Source organism: Canis lupus, chromosome 14 (genome assembly GCF_048164855.1).
Source record: "Canis lupus baileyi chromosome 14, mCanLup2.hap1, whole genome shotgun sequence".
NCBI classification, from domain to species: Eukaryota; Metazoa; Chordata; class Mammalia; order Carnivora; family Canidae; genus Canis; species Canis lupus.
The window spans coordinates 42187992-42194135 of NC_132851.1; positions in this window are offsets into that span (position 1 = coordinate 42187992).

The window sequence follows — 6144 nt, forward strand, 5'->3', positions numbered from 1 at the left end:
AGCAGCTGGGGCGACAAGTCCTCCTTAGGAGATGCCCTGGGAAGCCCGCAGCATCCACTACACACAGCGCGGACAGTAAATAGCGACAGTGGTTGTCCACCTCAACCCGTTACCCTGAGAACAAGATGACGTGTGGAAAATAGTTTGAAAAATAGAAAATGCCACTCCTGGTAACCAGGTATTGTGGACCTACGTCAACAACTGTGCATTCTGTTGACTCTTAATGTCATAAGTTCCTGAACTGTAACAGTTTTTGCTTTTAGGCAAATGTATGCGACATGAGTAATGGATCAATGCAATGGGAGGATCAGAGTGTTTTCTGATATTGTTAACAACAGCAAAAATCTAAACTTTTTAAAATGTATGAGCCCTTCTCAGTGTTCACAGGGTGCAGGACGGAATAGGAAAGGAAGGGAAGCTAGCCAGCTGGTGAGGCCGCAGGTGGAGGCTGGACCAGGGTCGCTCGCCCCCCACTGAAATCGGTTTACTTCTCGTGTTGCCAAGCTGCGACAGCGGACGGCCCTGAGACAAGGTGCTGGCCTTCTCTGCGGGGAACCTACACGGATGACGTCCGATGAGGGATTCCAGTTGGAAATTTGATATATTTCATTAATCTTTTGATAGATGGCAAAGAACCGTGCAGCATCTCACTATCTTTACTCACTCTTACATTTATAGCCACGTTGAATTTTTTATTCTAGTTCTGACCTGGGCTTTCTTGCATCTTTTCTTGGTTAATTTATCCTGAGCTTTATTTATTTTCTTGGGGATTTTCAAAGAACAACAACCTTGTTACATTTTCCCTTTTTTTTCTTTTTTTTTCTTTGCTTCTGCCCTTATGTCCGTCTTTATAAACAATTTCTTCCTCATTTCTTCTCTGAATTCTTTCTTCTAGATTCATTATTGCTGTTTAAAAATCATTACAGGTACTTTATAATAATGAGAACGACCTTTATTTATGGAGACAGACTCTGCAATGCCACTTTGTGAACAACACATTTACTTCATTCTCTTTGGTTGAATGTCGAGGAGTCCCATCGTTTAATTTGCCTGTAAACCGGTCAGTTCACCGGAGCCTTGAAAATACGAGGTTCTCATTACTTACCCTTATTCTTTAAATAGTCTATGAATAAATTTTTTTATTTTCCTTTCAGTTAAAATGTATTTGGAAGAGAATATATTTTAGTCTCAAAACTGTCTTACGAAACTTGATCCAGGGCAACCTGGAGCTGGTGGAGCCCCGATGTTCGGTGAGTCATGTTAAGTTTAAAGAGACCACAGGGCAGGGGTAGGGGTGCTTAATCCTAATGCTAAGATGTTGTGTCCTGGGTTCCCTTTTGTGCTTCCTGAAACTGTGTGGTGAGGAGACCTAGGACACATCTGTTAGTGTTTCCTGCCTCTTTTTGGATTCTTGCAGCCCAGTGGCGAGAGGGCCAGTGACTTTCTGCCCCGCCGTGATGCTTCCCTGTTCCCTCTGAGCCCACATGAATTCAGGGCCCAGGCAACTCCTCTGGCTGTGCAGTGGGGTATGCTGTGTGGCCAAATAGCAGTTCCTCGGAGGCCTCTGAGGCTCACGGATATGTCTTAGGGTATCCTTTCCCTTCCCCACATGTAAAGGCCTCTCTTCATGTTTGAGGTCTTCAATGTTTCCTGTCATGTGTGTGCTGGGCCTTTTGAGGCCAACAACAATATGGTAAAAATCAAGGTTGGCGAGAGCAGTCCTACTGAGAGCAGTGCTGGGTTTGAGACAGGTCAAGGCCTCACAGGAAGAGGTTAGGGAAGGTGGCTTTGGAATGTGTGGAGGTTGGTCCAGGGGTGTAGGGGCGAGGACTTTGCTTAGTAACCTGAAATTTTAAAGATTGCTTCTCTTCCCACAGGTCGAGTTTCATATGAGAGGACCAGTAAATTGCTTGCTGGGGCCACAGAAGTCACAAGACAAAACAGACAGAGCTTCAATATTAGGTTTTAGGCCGTTACATGGAGTAGCTTGCTATAGCAATGTGTGAATTTATTTATTTATTTATTTATTTATTTATTTATTTATTTATTTTAAAGCTTTTATTTATTTGAGACAGAGAGAGAGAGACCCCTGCAGAGGGGGTGCACAGAGAGACAAGCAGACTCCCAGCTCCGTGGGGAGCCCGATATAGGGCTCATCCTAGGATGCTGAGATCATGACCTGAACCGAGGTCAGATGCTTGACCAACCTAGCCACTCAGGCACCCTACAAGTTATGTGTATTTAATCATCTGTTCCCCATCCCCTCTTTTCTTGTTTGTAATATGGGATATTTCTCTAGGGAAAACAGGCTCTACCATGAGAGGGAAAATTTGAGGAAATAAAGGGTAGTTTCCTTTTATTTTTTTGTTTTTCTTGCATTGGAATAGTGAAACTTGTAATGGCTAGTAAAACTAGTAATCTTGTCTGGTTCTCTGTAATAATTGTCTGTGTATCTTATGTTCTGGAATTGTACTTTTTTTATGTTACTGGATATCAGAGAATTTGTTTTCAATGTTTTTTTCTGATTCACTGGACATCTGTATTTTGACTTTGGTAGTTGAGAAGGCCTCTTTAAGAATTAGGATGGATTTAAAAAAAAAGAATTAGGATGGATTTTCATTAAGATATTAGAGACTCAGAAAAAGATATCTGAGATTGTTCTCTTTCCCCAGATAGAGTTTTCCAGTGAAAAATCAGAAATGTAATTTTTAAAAGATCTTGCCTATTAGATAAACTAACTGATAACCATTTTAAAGATTTTTTAACCAAAAACTCTTCTCAAATTTGCTTTTGAAATGTATTAATATGAAGAAAAAATGCAGATTTGCTCTTGAAAATATATGAGAGGATCTATCTATCTATCTATCTATCTATCTATCTATCTATCATCTATCATCTATCTATCTACACACATATGCATGTAGTAACTGAAGCATAGATCTTGAAATCAAGGATATGCTAATTTCTGAGTCTCTGTGCTTTAAAAATCCCTAATGGAAACTCCATCGTCACTTCTCTTGGCTATTGTGCATCTGCGTGCGTAACATTAATCAGACTGAATTTTGCAACCGACTGCCTTTAGGAGCCTAAATAAATGAAGCTAAAATAAACTTTGTTTAATCTAACAGCCTCAAATTGACAGCATACCCCCAAATCATGTGGAACGCTTCAAAATGGCATTATATCATTATGTTTGTAAGATCCTTTTTTCTTCCTTAACTCAAGCCCGTAGAGACATATCTTTGGAGACAAGAGATCCGGTGGTCTTTTAAAAAACATTTGTCTGGATAATGATCCCTTTCATGAGAGAGGGGAATATCAGAAGGGCAGATAATATATGAATACAGTTTAGCCAAAAGGATGGCATGGGAATAAAGGCATTTAAAAATATGGGTGCACACGAACTTAGTCTTACAATTTCAGGCAAGGAAGTCACATAACACTATTTTGCATCTTTTTTTGTGTAATTGGGATAACATTGATGTCCTCGCCTATCATGAAAGATTTATGTACTATCTGTCAGTCAGATGTGAATTACCATGCTTTGGAAATTAAAGGATAGAAAAAATATTTGTATTACATTATATATGTAAATAATTTTATTTTTGAAAATTCTGATTATAAATAATAGTCACTTTATTATGAGACTGCTAATATGTGATCTCTAGTCCTCCACAAAAGCTAACTTTAATAATAATAAATTGGATTTTCTGTGACAGCCTCAAAAAAAATTAAATAAATAAAAATATTTGTCTGGTAATGAAGTAGGTCAAAGTACTAGGAAGTGAACTCAGCAGTAATTCCTGCTCTGATATTGAGCAATGTATCATTCAGGATTAATATTTTTCTGCCAATTAGAAGAAATGAGAAACACAGGTAACAGATTCTTAGTGACCTTCACGTATCAGGCACCTAGCAGAGATTTACTGAATAAATAAAAGTGACATTTTAGTTGGTTGATTCTTAAACTTCTTTCTCCCTTAAGGAAGAGTCACCCGTAATGGATGGCATTTATATGCATGACAGTGCCGGGAAGCATTCATATTTTGATGAAACCGAAATTTCTTGAAGGAAGTAAAGCTCCTCAATAATTTATAGGCAGCACAACCATTAAGTCTTGAAAAGAGTTCCTCTCTGTGGACTGAGGCTGAAAAAAAAAAAAAAAAGCAGATTATAGTGTGCTTAATTCCAAGAATGCCGTTGTTCATTACTTCATATTCTTTTTACTCACACAGGAAAAAAAAACACAGCAAAGCAAATGATAGATAGTTATTACAGGGATAATAGCGAATTTCCTCTAACTCATGCAAAATAAATTAATTATCATGAAAATGCCTATATTTTGATGTGCAACAAACTAGTTTTAACTCATCCTAATATACCAGTAGGCTGCAACAATACTGTGGAGAAAGCCTAATCTTGAAAGGTAAGAGAGAGAGACCTGGGCTGTTGGGAGTAATTTGACAAATTTTAAAGACACCGACTATCCACAGATATGATTAAGAGAAGTATCTTTCCCTTTATTTTATGAACGTGCAGAAATGAAGATTGTGTATGAAAACAAAAATGATTTCTAAAATCCAATTTCCTTAAAAGATAATAGTGGATCATTCTCTTAAAATACCCTATGTGAAAATGCTTTTTGCTTTTCTCTTTGTTACGACAAACTTTTTTTTGTCATTATTCATGTATGTCTCTCTCAGTTAATAATAATTTTTGAGATTTTCTTTTAGAAAAGAAACATCAAAGTGGTGTTTATTTATTTATACAAGCTCATGGAAGATTGTTTAGCAAAAATGATCCAAATTGTTGACAAGTTTTGGGTAGGAACAAAAAGAAATAAACAACCCCAGAGAGTCTCACTCCATCTGTTAATGACTGAAGGCTAGTGCTGGCACATAACCAAAAATTTACCTGCAGGCTTTTTTTTTTTTTTTTTTAAGGAATATAAGAAAAATTGTGGCTTTTTATTTAACCACACAAAATTCTATTAATTTGCTTTTGTATATCTCTCGCATCTCTCCGTTTTAATGATAATTGGATAAAGGAATTTGTCCTTAAAGGAGAGAGGTAGGTGAGTGGTTATAAATCACCACCGAAAGAGATCTCATCTAGAATCAGCAGGGATTGGAAGTTGTCATTCTGTCCACTTGGAAAAAGAAGCTGAGATGAGGGGCTGGGAGTTGGGGAGTATTTTGGGGAAGGGGCCGGAGAGTCAGAACAGGACTTGTCCTTGGGTTATTCAGAGAAGCTTCGGTTCTTTACCCCAGTGTAATCCTAGCATAATTGGATGGGATAGTTATTGCTTACATTTACAGACCTTGATCAGCACAGATGTGTAGCTGGTTTCTGGGAAGACAAGGAAAGAGAAATTAAATCCTATCAGGATTGCCTGTGTTTCTGTCTCTTTCTCTGCTGGCTTTATTATCTGTTAATATGAACGGGCAGCCTCATGGCAGCGAGGGACACAGACACAGCACGGAGCTCTTTGCTCAATACCTGTAGCCTATCAATCAGAGATGAAGAGAGAAGCTGATGAGCCCCTCCTTGGGCTTTGAGCACTTACTTGGATGGGTCACTAAGTCATATTATACATTATATTGAGCCTCCTTTGGGACGTGTACAGTTTGTATGACCAGGGGAGTAGGACCATGTATCAGAAATAGGAGGGTGAGCACAGATCTGGGGACCCTGTAACCAGACACCAAGGTATCAACCTAACAGGAGATTTTCTTTCTAGTGGAGCCAAGTTAGAGACAACATTATGCTTCCCTTTCAAAAACAATGAAGACACTGTGAACACCTGAGTCATATGAGGTAAATCATTTACATTCATTATCATTATTTAAAAATAATTTGCTTAACTTATTTTTTTTTAATTTCATGAAAACGAGTTTGATTTTGACTAGGGCAAGCACTGAGAACTATTTTTGAATAATAATGGAAAAGCATTAGAAAGTAAATGAAATAGGGGCACCTGGGGTGGCTCAGTTGGTCAAGTGTCTGGCATTTGATTCTGGCTCAGGTCATGGTCTCCGGGTGGTGAGATGGAGCACCTTGTCAGGCTCTGCACTCAGGGGGAAAATCTGTTTGGGATTCTCTCTCTCATTCTTCCTCTGCTCCTCCCCCTTAAAAAAAGGGGTA